At 41.9% G+C, this 25,294-nt stretch overlaps 1 long non-coding RNA gene across 1 annotated transcript; it reads right to left on the reverse strand.

Annotated features, from left to right (window-relative positions):
* Positions 1 to 365: 365 nt before the first annotated feature.
* On the reverse strand, positions 366 to 8,738 carry LOC119977419. Its single transcript, XR_005463195.1, has 2 exons — positions 8,578 to 8,738; positions 366 to 2,308 (listed from the first exon to the last, which is right to left on the reverse strand). It is a non-coding gene; the product is annotated as an uncharacterized LOC119977419 (long non-coding RNA).
* Positions 8,739 to 25,294: the final 16,556 nt, after the last annotated feature.

A 25,294-nucleotide genomic window follows, 5' to 3' on the forward strand; every position in this document is an offset into this window, starting at 1 on the left:
TGTGTCTGAAATACCAGAAGAAAGTGTTCCCGGTTGAACATTTGTTAAATCATTGGTTGTGTATGTTAGAATTTCCGATATGTAATGTCAGCAGCTGAAGATCCTCACCAATAGCATTGACTTGTACCTGCCTCCCCCCCCCCCCCCCCCCCCCCCCCCCCAGCCTCATGGAACATGATCCTCGATTTGCTACCACCATCTAGCGCCTGGGGGCGGATTCTTACAGTGAATGTTAACCACAATCAACGCTTATGCTTTGCTAGTATGGATTTGATGGAAACATTGGAGAACGGGAATAAACCAATTGGCGTAAAGATTTGCAGAAAGACTCCTGTATTTATGCAATGAAATCTGAGAAACAACAGTTTTCATAAATATTGTACGCTATTTTATTGCATATGGCTATTGAGACAGCATTCAAGATCAATACAGATATAGTACAATATACTATTCTAAATTAATTTTTCATCTTCCGGCAGCATTACATTCAACTTTATATACAATATATACAACGGAAGACACAGCAAGATATGTTAAAGTTACAATTATCTCTTGTCTGGTCACAAAAAGAAATATCACAATGTTATATTTCCCAACATCTGAAAATTAAGAGGCAACATGAAACACTGCTCTTACATTGTTTGGAGTTTATACAGCATCATGAGAAAAGAAAGCACGCATTGAACTGAAAGGGGCAAAATATACAAATAGCAAACTTTGATGCACACTCTAGTGAACTTTATAACTAGCGTGTATAGATACATATTAAATTGTGTTCCAAACTGTAAACCAAGGATGTAAAATATTGCATACAGTTTCTGATTTGTACGTTTAAATAAATTGATACAGTGAAGCTATGAAAACTGTAGTTAGTGGCAAGTGTCACTTATCTCAGTATATTCCATACTCTGCCGTTGTCTCAGGTAATGAAATTTGTAGTCAGCATTTTTTCTTTCAGTGCCATGGCTAGAAGTGGCTTTTAATACAATTCGGCCACTTTGTCAAGATTAATTCTGATCCATTTTTACATCATGTAAAATTAGCAATGTTCACGGTACAGATCTTCTTTATACAGTATATTTACACACCCCATTAGGCATAACTACAATGGAACTGACCACTGGTAATACAGAGACCTTCACACCAGTCTATAGTGAAACTTCAACTACTGGCATTGCAGAAAATCACATCTACATTCAGAATTTTCTGGCACTTTCATCAACTGTTCCAATATTAATAAATAAATCAGCAGAAAGGTCTTGAGGAGCCACATTCACCAAAGCAGTCCAAAAGTTCTGCATTCAACATAAGAAGCACTCGTGGTTAAGAAACAGCAAGAACTATATATTCTATATATCTTTTAAACAAAAACTGTTGACTCTCCTCTGAAGGAATCAAACTTACATTTTAAATAAGCAGTACAGTTAACAATATTTTGCATTCAATTTTGTTTAATATTTACATTCTGATGCAGCTCAAAATATGTGAAGATCACTATCGTCCACATTCTTAATCATTTTCTCTCCCTATAATGACTTATGGAAGGTTACCATTCTGGTTTTAGTGAAAACACTTCTCTGCATCTTGATCTCTCTTTCATGGGTCTTTTGATCCAAATCCAATGTCCTGAAATTGCACTTTTCTCTCCTCCTATCTGTCAGACTACTTTCTTTTTTTAAGTTAGGCTCAAACTATTCAACATGGGACCCTTCTTGAACATGGCAAGCTCAAAGTTCTGGCCTGTCACGCAGTTAAACTATTTTCAAGACATTAAACGAGATGTTAAGGCCAAGGGTTTGTGTACCAGGAGTTCAGCAGCAATAAAGCTAAGTTTCTGCTGCTTCTCCCATAAAAGGCTGACTTTAGTATTTAAATGAGGTAGGATTGATACCAGGTCAGTAACATTCTAGTTCAGTCTGTTCCTGGTGTGAGAAGCATTTCAGAAAGGTAATGTGGTCAAGGTGTTACCAGATTGGAAAATTAAGTGATAGAAATTGTGGCCATATCGCAGCCTAAAGAAAGGCTCAACTGGCAACAACTAATATACTGCTAAATAAGTACTGCTTCAGTGCTCTCCACCTAGTATAGGAAGAGAATGATAGATATCCATAACAGAAACTAATGAGGCAGAAAGCTTCCTTGTCCTTGAAGGTATGCTGTGCATTGCAGTGTTATAACGGTCTCGAGGCATTATTGGTTACCCATTCACAATGAGGAAAAAAGGTAAACTTGAGCAGCATTCCACAAAGGTGTTTGCTGAGCAGCATCGCTTGTTTGAGGTTCCAGAGATGTTGAAGGGTCTGTCAGTCTGAATAAGAGAAAAGAAAAGTGTTGTCTGAAACAATATTTCATAATATAAACTTGCAGTCACTAGCTATTATAGAACTTGAATATTGCTGAAGCTTTCTATCTTGCCCTCATCAGGACAATGCCAAATTTCAAACAGTCACAACAATTTAGCATACCGGAGAAAGGTTTGCAAGAATTGGTTGGCAAGTTGAGTCTGATTGACGTTTGGCTGTTTGTGATAGGCAGAGCATAGGCTGTACTCAACCAGTCCACACTTGCAAAACCCAAAACAAGACAGCTACTGTCAGTTGTGATTCCGAAATTGGGCAGCACTTGTTGAACAATCCTGAGTACACTGATAGCTATAGCAACAACCATTTTAGATCAAGCTCGTAATGTGACTTATTTAGGTTTGCTGGAAGCGACATACATACATTCATACATGTGCAGGGGTCTGTTCTCTGCAAACAACAAGAGTACGTTCAAGCTTTGTGCCCTTTTTGGTTAACCTGGAAGCACGAGCAGCCTATAGTTGCCCTTTGCTTTCTCCTGACAACACCTCGGCCAATCAGAATCAATATGCCAATCGAGCAGCACCCATTTCTCCTGTAATGTAAATTACTGTGATTGTTTGAAATTTGGTATTCTTGTACTTTTCCTGATAAGTGCAAGATGAAAAGTTTTGCCAACATTTCTCTCTTTTCAGCAATATAAACTTAGCACCTTAGACATTCACACATGTTTATTTTGCTTAGGTTGGTTCTTTGCAGTTATTTTATTTGGATATACAGATAGCTTAGATAACCAGCTGCATCTATTTCTAGTGTTCGAGCCTGTATCCTTTATCCCTCTCCTAAAAGTTGTTTTCTTAGCTATCCAAGCACAGCAACAATTCACATGGGAAAAGTTGCTTTCGAGGCAATGTTTATTTCTGCTGCAGAGCAAGAGTTTAAGGACTGAGACCAGGAATTTAGAGATCAGTGCAATTGAGATCAGTGCAATTGAGTTCAGTGCAGAATGCAAAATCCATCTTTATATAACATGTACTGCAGCTATAATTTCAGGGTCCTGGGACGAGAGTCCAAATTAAGAGCTCTAAGCAGTCTGCAGAATTCGCCCAGAAGTCAGGCCTATGCATTGATCAGACTGTGATTTCAATCTAAAAAATCTCTCTGCTCTATTTTTAAGAACACGTATATTTCACTTCATTTTTGTTTTAAATAGTGAGGTTGACTGAAGTTGCAAAGTGGAACAACTGCGTCTAACCCTTGAACCTGGTGCTCCAAGTTTCCCATATAAAGATACGCAGCTTCACTATTTCAACATTATATTTTAAAAGCTTTGCATTGTGCCTGCTTGAATGACACTTAATAGGTGCAATTAACTCTAAAAACAAAAGATTCAAGCCTCAAAGAGATTCAAGTCTGACCTTTAAACCAAATGAAGAAAAACAGTGCCCAAACAGTGAGAAAAGTTTCTGGAAAGTATTGCGTTGGTGTTTACAATGGGAATACTGTGCTCTAAATATTACTGTTGGCACAAGTTCTTTTCAATTTCCTAAAGTGCAGTTATCAGGAGCCTGAACACAAGCTTCTTTTGTTTTTCGACATCCTATTGAAACTTAACAGAAGAAATCCAGAACATAATGAGTGTCAGATGTAGAACAAGCTGCCGCTGGAAAGTCAAACCCTTGAAAGGAGGTTTTTGAAGCGTACGACCACAAGACAAACATTTAGGGGGTGACATTAGTTCCCCTCAGCAATGTGAAATGAGTACACAATGAATTAGAATCTGATTTTCACACCTTGCCTATTTTTCCTGTCACCCGGTTCACAGAACTATAGTACAAACTCTTTTTTCCTTGATTTCTAGACACCTGCCACTTTAGCTTGGTTGGAAATTAAAACTCTAGGCAATATTTTCTAAGATAATCAAAAATAAAAACAGACACAGTGAAATATTGGCTGTTCATTGACTAAGAGCTGATTCTGTGCTGATGGCATGGATGAATGTGACCAGACACCGCCACCCACCGTATCTGGGATAGTATTGCCGAAGGGGGGCGGTGGAGGAAGGTCTAAAATTGGGCAACATGGCAGTGGAGCCATGCCCATCGCCTAGGCTCTCACAGAAATTTAACCAGAGTCAGGGCGATATGAAGTGATCTTCTCATGCATGGAACTACCTATCAAGGCCTGAAGCCACCAATTGATGGCTAGGGCTTCTTCCATTGTCACTGGAATTTTACCGTGGCTAAGAAGGCCAGTGCCAGGTGCCTAGCTTACCATGTGAAATGTAGCAAGGGTGGGCAAGGAAGAGGGCCTTCTTATCAGGCCCCCTCCCCCAAGGTAATTCTCCTCACTGGGTGTCCCCTCCCTCCTTCCATTATGATCTTGGCACCCCACACCCCTCACTGGAGCCTGCAAGCCTTGTCTGGAGAGACCACAGACATGTCTTCACCTGGGCTCCGTGGTTCAATTTCAGCAGGGGACCCCACAGTGGCCATCACTCCCATTGGCACTGAGAGACTGGACTAAGAGATCTGCCACAAATTTGATCGACCAGCCACCTCAAGCCAATTAAAAACCTTCCAGCCAAGAAATGCTTGGGAGAGCCAACCAAGCACAGGTGGGCTCACCGCTGACCTTTCCATAGGGGGTGTTGGGGGGGGGGGGGGGAAACAAGAAGAGGGAGAAGCCAGCCCCAGTATGAAATTCAACCCTCAGAGTACATCACTATAATCATGGACTGACAGCCTATGGCCTTCAATGCCGCATGCATCATAGAATCATCAAGAATCATAGAATTCCTACTGTGCAGAAGGCCATAGACTCTGCACCTACCCACAAAGAGCACCCTATCTAGGCCCACTCCTCCACCCTACCCCCGTAACCCCATAATCCCACCTAACCTGCACACCGTTGGACACTAAGCAGCAATTTAGCATGGCCAATCCACTTAACCTGCACATCTTTTGGATCATGGGTGGAAACCGGAGGACCTGGAGGAAACCCATGCAAACATGGGGAGAAAGTGAAAACTCCACACACACCGTCACCCAATGCCTCAACTGTGCCAACACCGGAAAAATTACACCTTCCTTTGCTAAAAGAAATCCCTAACAAACATATTCCATTGATTTTGAAGAAAATGATTTGAAAAGAGAGAATGTAGGCATTGAGTTCCTATTTTTCATTTTGTTGTTCCTAGTAAATGGCAAGTTTCTCCATCCCTCATTGCCGCAGATGTGTCATCTAATTTGGAGCGCATTTACAGTCAATCGTATATAGTGTGGACTCAGATCAACCAGATCAAGATAATTGCTTCCACTTCGCGGAAGGACATTAGTGAGTCTGTTGTAGTTGCACAACAGTCCAACAGCATTCATAGGCATTTAAATAAACAGTTACTAAATTTAAATAAGATCATAAGAAATAGGAGCTGGAGGAGGTAGGCTATACGTCCAATCAAGCCTGCCCTACCAATTGGTAAGATCATGGCAGATCCCATTATGGCTCTAACTCTACTTCCCTGCCTACCACCATAACCCTCGACTCCCTTGTCGATCAAAAATCTGTCTAGCTCAGCCTTGAATATATGTCCAGCTTCCAATTCTCTCTGTGGAAGAGAACTTCAAACATTAACAACCCTCGGGAAAAAAAAATTGTTCTCATCTCCATCTCCAAAAAGCGAAAACCCTTATTTTTAAACTGCGATCCTCGTTCTAGATTTCTCCATGAGGGAAAATATCCTCTCAGCAGCTACCATGTCAATCCCCTGGGACTCTTACATGTTTCACATAGGTAACTTTCCAAACGCACTACCAGCTAGAAGGACAAGAACAGCAGATACCTGCGAATCCCACCACCCGGAGGTTTCCTTCCTCCCCCCCCCCCCCCCCCCCCCCCACCCCAAGTCATTAAGCACACCGACTTGGAAATATAATCGCCATTCTTTCACTGTCGCTCGATCAGAGTCCTGGAACTCCTCCCTAACAGCACCTTGGATGTACCTACACCTCAAGGATGCAGCGGCTCAAAAAGGCAACTCACCACCACTTCTGAAAGGAATCTAAGGGTGGACAATAAATGATTGCCTATCCAGCGACACCCACATCCTATAAATGAATTTTAAAAAAGATCACCCCATTCTTCTAAAGTCCTGTGAACTTTTTTCCCTATTCATTTGTGGGATGTGGGTGTCACTGGCTGGCTCAGCATTCATTGCCCATCCCTGAGGGCATGCAAGAGTCAACCACACTGCTGTGGTTCTGGAGTCACATGTAGGCCAGACTAGGACATTAGTGAAGCGGATGGGTTTTTACAAAAATTGACAATGGTCATCATTCGGCATTTAAATCCATATTTATTATTAATTTCAAATTCCACTATCTGCCCTAGAAGGATTCGAACCCAGGTCCCTAGATTACCCTGGGTCTCAGCACGTCCAGTGACAATACCACAACCCCACTGACCACCCTGCTCAACTTTCTTCATAATATGGCCTCTTCATCCCTGGAATCAGCCAAATGAACATTCTCTGAACTGCTTCCAATGCAAGTATACCCGTGCTTGAGTAAGGCGACCAAAACTGCACATCATGCACAACCCAACTTTTATACCACCTTGCAATGTAAATTCACAACTTGTCAGAGCTATTGTCTACACCCAGAGTGCGGTGGATGCCAAGACAATGAGCAAATTTAAGGAGCAGATGGACAGATTTTTAATTAATAACGGGTTGAAGTTTTATAGAGAACGGGCAGCAAAGTGGAGTTGAGGCTGAGAGATGATCGTACTGAATGGGCTCGAGGGGCTGAATTGCCTATTCCTGACCCTAGTTCATAGAAGAAAGTATGGAATCCCTACAGTGCAAAAGAAGGCCAGTGGTCCCATCGAGTCTACGTCGACCCTCCGAAAGAGCACACAACCTAGGCCCACTCCCCTGCCCCACCCGGCAACCCTGTTGGATATCAAGGGGTAATTTATCATGTCCAATCCACCTCACCTACATATCTTTGGACTGTGGGAGGAAACCAGAGCATCCAGAGGAAACCCACAAAGCCATGCGGAGAAAGTACAAACTCCACACAGTTATCAGAGGTCGGAATTGAACCTGGGTCACTGGCACTATGTTCCATTGTCTAAAATTATTCTGCATGTTCAGTTAATCTGTTCTGATTACAACAATTGCCTGTTTGAATTGATATTTAAAATTATCTAGATTTGAGTGTAAAGCAATCGCGCAGCATATTTGATTAAAAACAGTGGCAGCTCACTGAAATTCATGCAAAATCTGAAACAACGTACCCAAAGCCAAATCACCTCAATGAAAGTATTTACTGCATGGTTACCACATTATACATGGTAATACTGTAGTACTGTAGAGAGCCTCAAGCATTGCTTAGCATGACTAAGCAGGATGTTAATAAACTGATGCAGCAGCTAAAAGATGTGGCATTCAACACACATTTAATTTTCCTGCAAAGTTGAAAACCAACATAAAATGAGAAGTAATTGGATTATAAGAGATTTTGCCTCATCATCACCACCACAAAAATAATCGGTAATGGGGCTCCAAGTTCAATGAGTGTACTGTGACAATATGCAAAATCGGTATTGTCTGACTGGTTAACACCGTTTTAACCATTTATTTGACTGAAGTGGTACAGTTTGCACATCGAGAGTCAGAAGACTTGAGCACATAATTCATGTTGACACTCGGAGTGCTGCAATATCAAAAGCTGCTGTGTTTTGGATGAGACGTCAAGCCAAGAATTCAGTTACCTTCTCATATGGCTGTAAAATATTCTATTGTATTGTTTTAAGAGCAGGAATGTCCTCAGTGTCCTGACTAACTTTTATTCCTCAACCAACATCACTTTTGTTTATGGGGAGCCTGCTTTGTGTAACTTAATTGCCGTGTTTACCTACATTTCAATAGAGATTACAGCCAAAGAAGTACTTTTGAAGTGTAACTGCTCCGGGGCAAACCAAGGCCATTTATTTGTCCGTTCTCTTTTCATCCCATACCCTGACAACTGTCTTGGGTTAAATCTGACTGTTCGTCACCTTGGTGAAACAGACATAACTTCCAACCACAACTCCATGCAGTCACTAACACTGCCTATTTCCACCTCAGTAACATCGCCTAATTTCACCACACCTCAGCTCATTCACACCTAGAACCTTGATTCATGCCTTTGCTATGACTAAACCGGACTTATTCCAAGGCACTCCCGGCCGACATTCCATATTCTATGTTCCATAAACTTGAAATCATCCAAACCTCTGCTGTCCGTCACCTAACTTGCCTCAGTTCCGCTCACCCATTATCCCTGTGCTTGCTGATGAACAATGACTCTCAGTTAAGAAACACCTCGTATTTAAAATGCTGATCCTCATTTACAAATCCCTCTGTGACCTTGTCCGTCCTTATCTCGGTAATCTCCTCTGCTAATACAGACTCTTGAACATCCTCAATTTTAATCGCACCAGCAGTGGTGGTGATGCTTCAGCTAGCTGGGCCTTAAGCTCGAGAATTCTGTCCCTACACCACGCTGCAGTTAACTTTCTTCCCTCCTTTAAAATACCGCTGACCTCTGACCAAGCTTTTGATCATCTGCCTGATAGAACAATAGAATTCCTACAGTGCAGAAGGAGGCCATTTGGCCCATTGAGTCTTCACAGCTCCTCTGAACGAACACCCAACCTAGGCCCACTACCCCACCCTACCCCCGCAACCCCACCTATCCTGCACACATTTGGATTGTGGGAGGAAACCAGAGCATACATGGGGAGAATGTGCAAACTCCACACAATCACCCAAGGCTGGAATTGAAACCGGATCTCGGGCACTGTGAGACAGCAGTTGCACTATGTCACTGTGCTGCTCTTATCTTTTTATGTGGATCATTTGTTTTTAGTAACACTGCTGTGAAGTGCCTTGGAGCAGTTGTATTTTCATAGAGCCTTGGTGAAGTTGTTGAATATAAATTAGTATAATTCTATTTCTGCTTAAGCACTGACACCAAAGAGTTAAACAAGCAAAGTTTGTTTGTAAAGATGTTCTTGTTGGGTTCTGCAATAGATTCAGTAGACCTTTCATGTTCACTGATGGTGAATGTAAGATCAGGTTACAAGAACCATATAGCCACAGCACTGTCAGCGAGCCTAAATTCAAAATGATGAGGCAGTACAATTCATGGTCACAAAATTAATATAAATGAGATTGACCATTCAGCCAATCTTCCAGGAATAAATAGCTTAAGGCTAGATTTTGTAATGGCTAAATTTGAACCCAAACATGAAATAACACCAATCAAATGTCTAACAAATAAGTCACACAAATGACCAACTGGATTGTTAATAAATCTGAGGTTTTACCTTCACTGCTCAAACCGGAAGATCATGCTGATTACCCTCTCTGTGCAAAGGAGTTAATTTGATGTTGACCGTCCACCAGTATTAGCCAGCATTTCCAATACTGCTGATAGGGCCAACTTTGATTTACATCTTTTACATAATTTACAAGGCCTCCTCCCATTCATCAAAAGAGTTTTGTTAAGTTTCCCTCAAAACCCAATCCTCTCATATAATTTGCAGTTCTTCTGTACACTGCTTTCATTCATAACCAAAACCATACAATATAAAAATCTTCACTATCAACAAGAATTTAAAAAATTTAATTTCTATTCTGGTTGTGTTTTCCAAACCCACATGCTCTTTTCTTGGAAGTGTAAGGTAGTAGAAGGTTTCACAGGATGCTTAACAGTCAGACAAACCTCTATGGCCACAGCTATCATTCTATTAACCAACAGGGTAATGCGTCCTATACACACACATGATCTTACACACACTAATTTAAAACACACACACATGCTACAACAGGGTTTTCGCACATGGTTTTAGCTCAGAAGTAGCAATGCTGCCACTAAACCAGAAGCTTGCTCCTGTACTCTAGTCATTTAATTTGATTAACATTGTTTATTGTTGCCACGCCATGATTTTCTGTATTAAGTGCGAAGACTACGATCAGTGAAAGCCGATGTCAGTCTTATAGAAAGTGAAGAAATTCCATAGCTACCTTGGCGGTCTTCCAAGAGGTCAAATACAGGAATACACATTTGTCTATCCATAAAAACATAGAAAATAGGAGCAGAAGGAGACCATTCAGCCATTCATTATGATCATGGCTGATCAGCCAACTCAATAGCCTAATCCCGCTTTCCCCCGATTTCCTTTGATCCCGTCTGTGCTAGATCCAAGTGCTTCTTGAAAACATTTCAATGTTTTGGCCTCACAGTAACTAGCTTCTGAAACCCTGCAACTTCTACTGGTGAAATCAGAATTCCATGTAATAAAGTGCAAGTCAATGTTGTAGGAAAGCATCACATCTTTACATGGGTGAATTGTTTTGCTGGCTGTGCTGCTCTTGAGGATTTGCTTGTACCTGCTGAGCACATAATGAAAGTTCAAATTAGAGTTTTTCAGCTGTCTAATGAATATTGTCTTCGTGGAAGGGGACAGATGTTGGGAGGGAAGGATAGTTTTCTTTGGGGCTCTAAATGTTGTCATGGATCCAGAAGAAATGGTAGGATGGGTTCACCCCTTTATCCACCTTTTGATGATGATAGCTAGAGATTTTAAAGGCAAAATGTTTGACACTCACATGCGCACAGACACAGGCACGCACATAAAAAGGTGATTAAGCACTTAGATCTTAAGAGTCCAGAAAATGGAAATTTCCAGCAACAGATTTGCAGTAGCTAATTGGTTGTAGCAGCATGTTTCTGCACTTACTTCAGTAAAGGCGCAATTGAAGCCCTGTAGTGAAGTTTTGGTATGGTTCTTCAAATCAGTGGATGAAAGCTAACCTCAATTCTCTGCTTGCCAATAAGATTTTTGGCAGGGTGCTTCTTTGGCTGGTCTCTCTCTGTCTGACTGACACGCGGAGGCTGCTTTCCTAACATGTGCTAATAAATGCCCCTTATCACAATCTGATTTCTGTTTGGTGACCATAGCATTTGTTTTCCCATTGCCCACACAGTCCCTGAAAACTTAAGCATGGTCACAAAATAGAGTTTCATCCATTTGCATCTGCTTGTGACAGAATGGGTTTCTTCTCATAACAATTTTTGGAATTCCATCCTGTAGCCGAGAAGTCTGTAAAGCCCATTTTGAACAGAGTCATGTGGACTTGAAACGTTAACTGTGTGTCTCTCTCTCCACAGTTGCTGCCGGACCTGCTGAGTGTTTCCTGCATGTTCTGTTTTTATTTCAGCAGATATTTGGATACTTGCAGGCATTAATTCCACAGGAATTACCTGTTACATTTTAATATCTTCTCAATGAAATGTTCCAAAAGGTCTTTTGCATTTTTAGTGCCCTGTCCAGACAAGCCAGCTAACTTCCGGCCTTGTGTAGCTCCATTTATATTGGTAGAAACAAAGGGGTCACTTCACCTCTCAACTCCATTTTGCTTCAAAGCAGATTGCCTGACGAACCGTTAGAATTCTTTGAGGAGGTGACAAGTAGGTTAGACCAGGGAAACCCAGTGGATGTGGTCTATCTGGATTTCCAAAAGGCCTTTGATAAGGTGCCACACAGGAGGCTGCTGAGTAAGGTGAGGGCCCATGGTGTTCGAGGTGAGCTACTGGCATGGGTTGAGGATTGGCTGTCTGACAGAAGGCAGAGAGTTGGGATAAAAGGTTCTTTTTCGGAATGGCAGCCGGTGACCAGCGGTGTCCCACAGGGTTCAGTGTTGGGGCCGCAGCTGTTCACCATATATATTAATGATCTGGATGAAGGGACTGGGGGCATTCTAGCGAAGTTTGCCGATGATTCAAAGTTAGGTGGTCAGGCAGATAGTGCTGAGGAAGTGGGGAGGCTGCAGAAGGATCTCGACAGTTTGGGAGAGTGGTGCAGGAAATGGCTGATGCAATTCAACGTGAGAAAATGTGAGGTCTTGCACTTTGGAAAAAAGAATCCAAGCATAGACTACTTTCTAAACGGTGAGAAAATTCATAATGCCAAAGTACAAAGGGATCTGGGAGTGCTAGTCGAGGATTCCCTCAAGGTAAACATGCAGGTTGAATCTGTGATTAAGAAAGCGAATGCAATGTTGTCATTTATCTCAAGAGGGTTGGAATATAAAAGCAGCGATGTGCTACTGAGCCTTTATAAGGCTCTGGTTAGGCCCCATTTGGAGTACTGTGTCCAGTTTTGGGCCCCACATCTCAGGAAGGACATACTGGCACTGGAGCGTGTCCAGCGGAGATTCACACGGATCATCCCTGGAATGGTGGGTCTAACATATGATGAACGGCTGAGGATCCTGGGATTGTATTCATTGGAGTTTAGAAGGTTAAGGGGAGATCTAATAGAAACTTACAAGATAATACATGGCTTAGAAAGGGTGGATGCAAAGAAACTGTTTCCGTTAGGCGAGGAGACGAGGACCCGTGGGCACAGCCTTAGAATTAGAGGGGGTAAATTCAGAACAGAAATGCGGAGACATTTCTTCAGCCAGAGAGTGGTGGGCCTGTGGAATTCATTGCCGCGGAGTGCAGTGGAGGCCGGGACGCTAAATGGCTTCAAGGCAGAGATAGATAAATTCTTGATGTCGCGAGGAATTAAGGGCTACGGGGAGAATGCTGGTAGGTGGAGTTGAAATGCCCATTAGCCATGATTGAATGGCGGAGTGGACTCGATGGGCCGAATGGCCTTACTTCCACTCCTATGTCTTATGGTCTTATGGTCTTATGGTCCATTCTCCATTTTGTTCTTGAAAGTAAAGTTTCCATCTTTTATAGATCCATGAGCATAACTATGTAGACATTACAATGTTACACAATGAAAGTTCACAATCGGGTTAATCCTCTGTTAGACTCGATGATCTGATATCAAAGACAGGCAGGTTCAGAAAATTCTGGTGACAGACCTTCTAGCCTGAATCAACTCTCAGATCTGCTGGGGAGAAATCTGTCACTAAGGGTTGGTATTCTTTCCACTTAGCTTTAGACAATCTTGAAAGGCAATGTCCTAGCATTGGGAGCTTACTCGTGTTTTGTGCTTTGTGCTGGTAGGTGGCATGGCTTTGGCTGGCTAAGCTCCTACAGTAACATTTGATGGTCCCCAAAACCTGTCCAATTGTTATCCAATCTGGACTTGTGTAAGTGAGATGTACCCTTATCGGGGTGGGGTGAACTCTGAAATTTGGCAAACAGAAAATACCTGCATGTTGTTGCAGCAACCTAGTTTGGAGACACTTAAACATGCTGTGTGGTAACTATAGTATTTGTGTATACTGAAATTCCAAGTCATTGGAAAAAAAGATCAACTGCATAACTTTGGAACATTTAATAAAAAGTCAGTTCAAAAACCAAAATCTTCCACCACAGACAAGTAAGCATTGGCTGAACTCCAAGTATACTGCACCAGCAAACATCTGCAACTGCAGAAACACTGGTGTTTGCTACAGATCTCACATTCCGTGTGCACTGTGCAACCACAACTACATTTCTATGCTGAAACTGGTTCAGATAAACACCAACTGTCGAATTACAATAAAGAAGGCAATTTTAAAATACTCCAGGAGTGCAATTTAACTAAGTCCTATAGTGAGCGTGTTTAGCTGTGTGTTTCCCGGTGCCCAGCAAGAGGGAAAACCAATAGTATTGGTAGGCGTCATCACGACCGCACAGTGCACAGTCCCAATGGAGATAAAATCCAGTCTTCACATTGACAATACCTTCCATCATGTTGTGTGGCATTATGAACAGATCTAGCAATTCAAATCTGAACATCCATGAGGTGTTCAACATATGAGCTATCAACAGCAGCAAAATTCTGCAGTAAGCCGATAGCCCGGCATATCCCCCACTCTACCGTGCCATTAAGCCTGGAATCAATCATGGTTCAAAGAAGAGTGCAGGAGGGCATGCTAGCAGCAATGCCAGACATACCTAAAAAGTAGATGTTAACCTGATGAAACTACAACACATGACTACTTGCATGCCAAACAGCATGTGATAGTCAGAGTTAAGTGGTTCCACAACCAATGGACCAGATCCAAGCTCTGCAGTCCTGCCACATCCAGACATGAATTGTGGTGGACAATTCAACACTTAAATGAATCAAAAGGCTCCACAACGATCTAAATCTGATAAGGGAAGCCAGGACCTCTGTGCAAAAGGCAATGCTGAGTATTTGCAACTATCTTCAACCAGAAATACCAAGTAGGTGATCCTTCTTGGAATCCCCGAGGTCTCCAGCACCACAGATGCCAGTCTTCAACCAATTCGATTCACTCCATGTGATATCAGGAAATGGCTGAAGTCACTGGATCAGCAAATGCTATGGGCCCTGACAATATTCCAGCAACAGTACTAAAGATTTGTGTGCCAGGACTAGTCGCACCCCTAGCCAAATTGGCAGTGCTATCTAGCAACACGTAACTCAACAATAACCTGCTCACTGACCCTCAGTTTGGCCAGGACCACTGAACCCCTGGCCTCATTACAGCTTTGGTCAAAACATGGACTAATGAGCTGAACTCAAGCGTGAAGTGATAGTGATGGCCTGGATATCAAGGAAGCATTTGACCAAATGTAGCATAAAGGAGCCGTAGCAAAATTGAAGTAAATGGGAATGGGGTGGAAGCTCTCCACTGGTTGGAGTTATAACTAGCACAAAGAAAGATGGTGTGGTTGTTGGAGGTCAATCATCTCAGTCGCAAGATATCACTACAGGAGTTTCTCATACTGTCCTAGGTCCAACTATCTTCAGCTGCTTTATACTTCATCAATATCCTTCCTGTCATCATTGGGTCAGAAGTGGGGACGTTCAATAGTGACTGCACAAAGTTCAGCACGGTTTGCGACTCCTGTGTCTATATGCAGTCTGTATCTATATGCAGCAAAACCTGGCAACATTCAGTCTTGGGCTGATAAGTGGCACAAAAGTGCCAGGCAATAACCAACTTCAACAAGAGACAATCTAACCATGCCTCCTTGACATTCAATGCGATTACCAACACTCAATCCCCCGCTATCAGCATCCAGGGGGTTACCATTGACTAGAAACTGAACGGGACCAGGCATATAAATACTGTGGCTACAAGAGCTCATCAGAGGCTGGGAATCCCTCAGTGCTCAACTCATCTCCCAACTCCCCAAAGCATGCCCACTATCAAAAAGACATAAGTTAGGAGTGTGACGGAATATTCTCCATTTGCCTGGACGAGTGCAGCTTCAACAAAACTCAAAAAACCCGACACCATCCTGGAAAAAGCAGCCCTCATGATTGGTACCCCATCTACTACCTTAAATATTAATTCCCTCCACCACTGATGCACAGTGACAGCATCTACAATATGTACTTCAGCAACACACCAAAACTCTTTTGACAGAAACTTAAGACCCACAACCGCTACCCCTAGAAGGACAAGAGCAGCAAATGTATGGGAACACCATCACTTGCAAGATCTCCTTCCAGCCACACACCATCCTGATTTGGAAACATATCGCTGTTCCTTTATTGTCACTTGGTCAAAATCCTGGAACTCCCTTCTAAAAAATCAGTGGGTGTACCTATATCACATCAACCGCAATAGCTCAAGCAGTCAGCCAACCACCTTTGCACAATTAGGAATGGGCAATAAATGCTGGCCCAGCCAGTGATGCCCTCACCCCCTGAAATAATAAGGAAATGTGCAAAGTCAAAACGCTATCCTTCAGAATCAGCATAGTTTTAAGAAGGGCAAAACATGGTTGACTAATTGGCTAGAGCTCTTCGAAGGTGTAACAAGCAAAGTGGATAATAGGGATCCTGTAGATGTATCTGGATTTACGGAAGACATTTGATAAGGTGCCACACAGAAAGTTACTTCACAAGGTTAGATCACGTGGTATTAGGGATAATTTATTAGCTTGGATAGAAGACTGGCTGACGGACAGAAGACAGAGAGGTCGGGATAAATGGGTCATTTTCTGGTTGGCAAGATGTAGCTAGTGGGGTGCCACAGCTATATACAATCTACATAAATGACTTGGATACATGGATAGAAGGTTCGATAGCCAAATTTGCAGATGACACAAAAAAGATAGGTGGGGCAGTAAGTTTCGATGAGGAAATAAGAACCCAACAAATGGATATAGATAGGTTAGGAAAGTGGACCAAAATGTGGCAGATGGAGTTTAACATGGATAAGTGTGAGGCCATGCATTTTGGTCAGAAAAATGAAAAGGCAACTTGTTATCTAACTGGGCAGAGACTTCAGGGCTCTGTTGCAGTGGGATCTGGGGATCCTCATTCATGAGTCACAGAAAACTAGCATGCAGGTACAGCAGACAATAAAGAAAGCGAATGGAATGTTGGCATTTATAGCTAAAGGAATTGAGTATTAAGGGAAGGAGGTGTTACTGCAACTACACAAGGCATTGATGAGACTACACCTGGAATATTGTGCACAGTTTTGCTCCCCTTATTTGAGGAAAGATGTAGTGGCATTAGAGGCAGTTCAGAGGGGGTTCACTGGTTTGATTCCAGAGATGAAGGGTTTGTTGTATGAAGAGAGTTTGAACGGTTTGGCCTATACTCTCTGGGGTTTAGATGAATGAGGGGCGATCAAATTGAGGTGTACAAGATGATAAATGGTATGGATAAAGTAGACGTGGAGTGGACGCTTCCTCTTGTGGGGCATTCTGGAATGAGAGGTCATAGTCTTTGGGTAAGAGGGAGCAAATTTAAACCGTAGTTGAGGAGAAAGAACTTCTCCCAAAGGGTTGTGAATCTGTGGAATTCGCTACCCCAGAGTGCGGTGAATTCTCGGACAGTGAGTAAATTTAAGGAGGAGTGAGACAGTTTTAATTGGTAATGGATTGAAGGGTTATGGAGAACAGGCAGAACGGCCAGGATAAGATCAGCCATGATCGAATGGCGGAGCAGACTCAATGGGCCAAATAGCCTAATTCTGCTCCTAAATCTTATGAACTCATGAAAAGGTATCAAACTGCTATTTCTAGCAAGGTAAGAGATCTAGGGTTAAAGCAGGTGGAGATGCCCCATTTCCTTCAAGTTAGTTTCGATAGTTTCAACCTTCACCACCCAGAATATTTCTTTAAACAAACAAAAGTTATTTGCTTTTTTCTGTTAAAACTATCAAAAGTTTTTCTCCCCTTCTCCCCCACCCCCTCACCCACTTGATCCAGGTCAGTTTATTTGAAAGAAAAGAGAAGAACAAAATTCAAAGGGAGAAGACTACTGCTCAGTTAATTTGCAGTTTTAACAAAAGGACCTTAGTTTACAGGGATGGATCAATTTCTAAATTGCCTGGCATCTGTTGCGAGTGTGAACAGAATAAGTTAAAATAAAACCAATCGCCACTCTTCCTCTCCTCACTTTGCTTTTTCCCTCTTGCTCGTTTAAAAAAAACTTGAGTCGCATGGTAAATATTCATTTAAAGTATAATGAAATAGGTGTTTTAAAATTTCACTTATTAGAATTTCATTTAATGGAAGAACAACTTGCATAATGGAAGAGGGATTAAAAAATAAAGGCGAAAAGGACCAGAGTGTAAGATTGCAGCAGCATTTTTGATTAGAATATGGGTGTTGTGAAAAGGCAAGTTCAAAAAACACAAAGACGTTCATTTAACAGATGATTAAATTCAATTAATTTTAATCCCAAATTCCACTTAAAAGCATTAATAGGGGGCCCTGATATTAAAAATGATTTAATTCAATGCATGAATTCACCTTTTATGCAATGCTGTACAAAAGCAAATAAAAATTATCTGGATTAAAAGAATTATGAAGTTTGGTGGGCCAAAACTTCTTGGAAGTTTTGATTAAGTTTATTTTTTTCCTGAAAATAAATGCATTTCCCAGCATGTCCTCAAGTTGTTTCAACTCCATGTTTTATTGAGGCTGACAGATGCCAGTACAAGGTCAGATGCTCCATGTTCCCCTACCCTTTTCTATTTTGGGGCATTTTATCAGGAGCACTTGGTGAAAATTGCTTCTTTTGTACTTTGTGACACTTGAGAATGGCAGAAAGGAGTGGGTTTAATCAGAAACATTTGAAAGGCAAATTAATGGCAGAACCTCCATATATGTAAAAAAAAATGTTTACCCATGTAATAATTACAGATCCTTAGGAAAGATCATTTAAAATGGGGGTGGGAGGGAGGTTGGGAGGGGGCCATTAACATGATTAATTCATGGCAAATAGCCCAGCAACCTCTCAAGTATTTCATGCACAGAGCATTTAAAGAGGCATGAAAGCAAACTCACGCATTTGCTTGGTAGATGACTGCAGTGCTGTTGCAACTGTTACGCAGCTGATAAGTCATCATTCACTTCTGTCAGATTTCCATTGCACAGCACAGATAGAAAGCTAACTCATTTGTTTGTCTTGCCTTTACCAACCTCCTCATTCACTTCCAGTCTCACCACTAACTCATTTGCAACACCAATAACTGCTTCACTTAAGCCTTTGACAACAAAGACAGAAAAGGTTGTTACAAAACCAAACAATCTATCCTTCTATGTGATTTCATACATTTCTCATGAGTCATCAGAGAGTAATTTTAAGAGTTAACAGAAAAATGTGATTTTCTTTCAAGTGCTGAGGTGAAGTGAAAGCAAGTTTCAAAATATTCGGGGAAAGGTTTGTTCACAAAGCACTGCTTTTAATGGTGCCACACTGTCTTATTTCAGTGCCCCCGGGGGCAGGTTGGTGCCATGGGTATTCTCCAAAGGTATCGCTGAAGAAACCTGCGTGGAAGTGGGCAGCACGGTAGCATGGTGGTTAGCATAAATGCTTCACAGCTCCAGGGTGTCAGGTTCGATTCCCGGCTGGGTCACTGTCTGTGCAGAGTCTGCACGTCCTCCCCGTGTGTGCGTGGGTTTCCTCCGGGTGCTCCGGTTTCCTCCCACAGTCCAAAGATGTGCGGGTTAGGTGGATTGGCCAGGCTAAATTGCCCTTAGTGTCCTAAAAAATAAGGTTAATGGGGGTTGTTGGGTTACTGGTATAGGGTGGATACGTGGGCTTTAGTAGGGTGATCATTGCTCGGCACAACATCGAGGGCCGAAGGGCCTGTTCTGTGCTGTACTGTTCTATGTTCTATGTTCTAAACTAGGTGGGATCACTGGGTTATGGGAATAGGTTGGAGGTGTGGGCTCAAGTGGATGCTCTTTCCAAGGGCTAGTGCAGACTCGATTGGCCGAATGGTCTCCTTCTGCACTGTAAATTCTATAAATAAACTATAAACTGCAGTGCAACCTGATCATGAGAAAATCAACATAGTATAAGGCTACTTGAAGCATGATTCCTGCTCTGGCAAGTTTTTCTTTAATAGATGCGAATAATTACAAAAGTTTTTTGCTATCAAGTCGAATTAAGTAAATTCATAGGAAGTTCCTTACTTACTTCATGACATTTCAACTTACTTTTAGTATCAACACAGAAAAGCTATTCTGTCCTCAAAGAATGAAATTTGGTGCGTCAGCAAACCACCTCTGAGTCAGAAAGTTAGGTGTTCAAGGATACAAAAATCAAGGCTAACTCTCAGGGAGTAACCATCTTTTGGAAAGGCCAGGTCTACCTTCTCTGTTGGACATAGAACATTCCATGACACTATTTCAAGAGCAGGAGTGTCATCCTGGCCAATCAAGATCACAAAAACACACTCTCTGGTCATTTTCACATTGCTGTTTGGCTGTATCAAGTGGTCACTTTTCCTCCTAAATAATTCAAATTAAAACTTTATTTGTATAATTCTCATGATGAATGTAAGAAATGATCATATTTTATATTTTTTTGCAGTAATGTTATTAAAACCTGGTTACAATGCATACAGTCAGTATAACTGCTAGAGTTGTAATTAAGGTGTCGTAAAAGTAAGGTAATCATTGATTTTTTTTCCAGGAGAAGTGTTCTGCTAATAGATCTTGTGAACCATTTACTTGTTTACAGATAGGTAGCTATTGGAATATTGTTTACATTTGAAGATATTTTAGGAGATGTATTGTGATTGTTCCTGGTCAACAAATCAGGGAGCAACTTGGAAGAAGAGACACAAGAATACCTTATGCTTTGGGAGGAGCCAGATCAGTCTGCATAGTCAATTCTTCATAGAACTCTCATCAGAACAGAGATGTTTCAGTTTGGTCCCAAAAGGTTCTCTCTCCAAAGACTCAGCAGAGAGAAAAACAAGTAGAAACCCGGCTATTAAATTTATTCATGAGTGATATTTGAAATATATTGTCTTGCTTAATTAGAATATAGTGGCAGGTTTAGGAAGCAAGTTACTTGACAACTGTTGTAACTATTAACTGTAAAGCTACTTCTTTGTTGCTAATATGATTAATTCTGTGTTTAAATTAAAGTTTGTTTTCACGTAAAAGATACCTATTGGTCAGTGTACCCCTGTGGTGCAGTAACCTTTCCTCACAATTTCACAAATTGAAAATAGGTGGATTCTCATCCAGGATCTGAACACTGCTATTGTATATATGTTTAAAAATCATATTCAAAATCGCCCAATAAGGTTATGTTATATTTTAATGTTTGTTATTTTGCACTCACTCATGAAACTGCATGCCCAACTCACTCATGAAACTGCATGCCTGATGAACTGTGACAGCTGAAGTGTACAGGAAGCAAGTCAGCTTCCCATGGTGTTGAGCATAGAGATTTGAAAACAAATGTAGTGTTCGGGTGGGGCAGACTAAGAGGGTAGCCAAAATCCAACCAAGAATTGTGGATGTTATTCAGTCACCATTTTAAATGGTGTTTTATAGCTCTGTAGCAATTTGGAAAGCAGAATGAATAGGTCGTAGAATCCCTGCAGTGCAGAAGGATGCCAATCAGCCCACAGGGTCTTCATTGACCCTTGGAAAGAGCATCCTACCTAGGCCAACACCCCCACCTTATCCTCACATCCCAGTAACCCAACATAACCTTTTGGACACAAACGGGCAATTTAGCAAGGCCAATCCACCTCACCTGCACATCGTTGGACTGTGGGAGGAAACCGAGCACCGGAGGAAACCCAGGCAGGCACAGAGAGAACATGCAAACTCCACACAGGCATGCAAAGTCCACATAGTCACCTGAGGCCAGAATTGGACCCGGGTCCTTGGCACTGTGAGGCAACAGTGCTAACCACTGTGCCAACATACCATCCATTTGTTGCAACGTAGGCACTTCTCCACAGTATAGGCTGAGAGATATAAAATCAAAGCACTACAGTTCCAAGAATGTAATTAAGGTGAGACAAGTTTACATAGCTGTTCCTATTATAACTGTGGACATGGGAATTTAGAACTTAAAAGGTTTGACAAAACTGCCTTGTGATTTTAACCAATGAGAAATAAATATGTAAATAGCACATGGATCCATATGTTCCGAATGAATGGATGTGTTTTCCAAAAATAATGTATTGGGTTTCGTGGACCTTTTATTACTTGAGCTACTAAGTACAAATTAGAGTTGGTTTGTATAAGATTTGCCAATTACCTGGATATACTGCAGTATTGTACCAATTATCATGGAAGCACAGAGTGGTTACAGCACAGAAAGAGGCATGTCATCCTGTCATGCCCAAGGCCACTCTACACAAGAGCAACTCAGCTAGTCCTACTCAACTGCCTTTTACCTATATTCCTGCAACTGTATTCCCTCCAGTAATTATCCAACATCCTTCCAAAAGCCATGATTGCATTCGCCTCCACCACACTCTCAGACAGTACATTCCAGATCCTAACCATTTACTGCGTTAAAACGTTTTTCCTTAGGTTGCCCTTGGTTCTTTTACCAATCACCTTAAATTGGTGACCTCTGGCTCTCGATCCTTCCATCAATGGGAAAGTTGCTCTCCCCTCTGCTCTGTCCAGAATCCTGAAGGTTTTGAAGGCCTGTCAAATCTCCACTTGACATTCCCTTCTTTAAGGAGAACAGTGACAGCTTCTCCAATCTATTGGGGCCTCACGGTAGCATGGTGGTTAGCATCAATGCTTCACAGCTCCAGGGTCCCAGGTTCGATTCCCGGCTGGGTCACTGTCTGTGTGGAGTCTGCACGTCCTCCCCGTGTGTGCGTGGGTTTCCTCCGGGTGCTCCGGTTTCCTCCCACAGTCCAAAGATGTGCGGGTTAGGTGGATTGGCCATGCTAAAAAATTGCCCGTAGTGTAAGGTTAATGGGGGGATTGTTGGGTTACGGGTATACGGGTTACGTGGGTTTAAGTAGGGTGGTCATTGCTCGGCGCAACATCGAGGGCCGAGGGGCCTGTTCTGTGCTGTACTGTTCTATGTTCTATTCTTCATCCCTCAAACCATTCTCGAAAATCTTTTTTGCCTCCTCCCTAAAGCCTTCACATCCTTCCTAAAATGTAGTGCCCAGAACTGGCCAAAACAATCCTTACTAAACTGATCTAGTATTTTGTAATGATTCACTATAACCTCCTTGTTTTTGAACTCCAATCATCCACTTCTGAAACCCAAGATCTTGTATGCCTTTTAATCACTTTCTTAACCTGCCTTACCACATCACACTACATATGCATATATAATCTGCTCGTGCACCCACTTCAGAATTATGCCCTTTACTTATACTGCCTCGCCTTGTTCTCTACACCAAAATATATCACTTTACACTTCTCAGTATTAAATTCCATCTCCCACCTGCCTGCCCATTCCACCAGTCTATGTCCTCTTCGAGCAGAGGACCCAGCACTGATCCCTGTGGTACACCGCTGGTAACTGGTCTCCAGTCTGAAAATTTTCCATCCACCCACCACCCTCTGTCTTCTATGTGATAGCCAGTTACTTATCCAATTAGCTAAATTTCCCTCTATCCCACACCTCTTTACTTTCTTCATGAGCCGACCATGGGGAACCTTATCAAACGCTTACGAAAATCCATGTATACGACATCAACTGCTCTGCCTTCATGTGGAGTCGGACACTTTAGGAACTTTCAAGCGGTTATTGGATAGGCATATGGAGCACCCCCAAATAACAGGGAGTGGGATAGCTTAATCTTGGTTTCGGAAAAGGCTCGGCACAACATAGAGGGCCGAAGGGCCTGTTCTGTGCTGTACTGTTCTATGCTCTATGTCTATCCTCCTCACAGTTCACTACACTTACAATTGTTCGGTCAAGCACACAATTCAAAATTGTATCTCACAAATCCAAGGCTATATCATTAATATAAAAAATAAGAAAAGCAGTGGTCCTAATATCAATTCATGGGGAATCATATTATATAATTTCTTCAAATCTGAAAAACAACTGTCTACCCTTACCTTGGCCAGATCCAGATCTGTCCTCACCCCACTGAAATTGGCCCTCCCACAATTAATAATTTTTACTCTACATTATTTTTTGTTCTTTCCATAGCTAACCTAAACCTGTTGAAACAATGATCGTTGTCCCCTGAATATTCCCTTACTGACACTTGGTCCACCTCATTCCCCAGAATGAAATCCTGCAATGCCACCTTCCTTTTACGGGGATATATAATTATATCTCTTTGAATGAGAAAAACAAAGTGGGAACAATGAAATCTCCAACAAAAGCGACAAACTCAGGACCTTTTTTCCTTTGGTCATTGCCTTTTATCCAGATTTCTCCCTTTATCTTCTGTGGTCAGGTTAGATTTCGGGTCCCTTCAACAGGTTCAGTTCAATCGGAACCGACACTGCATTAGGGTTAGTTCAGGATATTGGAAAGAGAATGTGAATATGACAAACATAAGAAATAGATGACATATATATATATACACAATGTCAAAAACAGTTTAATAAAATAATGACAAAAATAGCCATGGGCAAAGAAAGATATTACAAGGTGAACCCAATATAAAGAAAAGGAACAAAATATAGCTCAAATGGAAAGGAAGGACAAGAGTAAAGGGAAAGGAATGATAAGGGCAAGAAGGAAAAGAAAGATTTAATAATAGATCAGCCATGATCTGATTGAATGGGGGAACAGGCTCGAAGGGCTGGATTGCCTACTTCTGCTCCTAATTCTTATGTTTCCATGTCCTTGAGCTCAGTGTTTCTTTGACTTTGATTTCTTGTGCCTCCCTTTTCCTCTCTATCCCACCTTTGCCAGCTGCGAGTTGTCTGATCTCCATGGACCTGGATTGCTAGCTACGCAGCTCTTAAAACATGTCTGATGACAGCATCTCTGCTGAGTAAGACACTCAATACATGCTTAAGAAGCCATTTTCAAGGTTACAGCCAATGGGCGGAATTTACCAACCAACCAAGCGTGTTTTTCAGTGGCGGAGGTGGCCCGCCAGTGGGATTTTCTGGTCCTGTCATTGTCAATGGGATTTCCCGTCACTGCAGCCCTCGTCAGTGGCACCGGAATATCCGTCGGCATGGACAGCTGGTAAATTCCCCACAAAAGCAAGACACCCTTGCTCTCCAACTCCCACCTGTATTCCCAGGTAATAATTTGTGAAATCCCAATTGATTTTAGTTGCTCATTTCAATGAGAGGGTAATGGTTGGCACACAACTTTCTACACAAAGGTCAAGAGTTCATATCCTCTTATGGCAAAGTTGTGAAACTGAATTGAATAAAGTTGACAATTGATGGAAGTTATCAGAAAGTTGTAAAAACCTAACTCATTCATTAACGTTCCTGGGGAAAGATAATTGCTACTCATTTCTATTGTGGTCTAAACATCCTGCAACCTAACACTAAAGACCCACTTTAACCAATTCAAAACCTTAACCCCTGTTAAAATCAGACCCTATATCAGAGTCCCAAGGCCTCTGAACCAGATTGTTTGCACGCTTGGTATGATTCACATTCTTGGTGTGATATTTAGCCAAGATGAGTTTCCAACTACATATTCACCTCCAAGGATGATCTATTTCAAGCTCCAAAACATCGCCCAACTCTGCCCTGTCTCAGCTGATCTGCTGCTGAAACACTCACTCATACCCTTTGGTTACTTCAAGGCTCGACTATTCCAACACATTCTTGGCC

Source organism: Scyliorhinus canicula, chromosome 14 (assembly GCF_902713615.1).
Source record: "Scyliorhinus canicula chromosome 14, sScyCan1.1, whole genome shotgun sequence".
NCBI classification, from domain to species: Eukaryota; Metazoa; Chordata; class Chondrichthyes; order Carcharhiniformes; family Scyliorhinidae; genus Scyliorhinus; species Scyliorhinus canicula.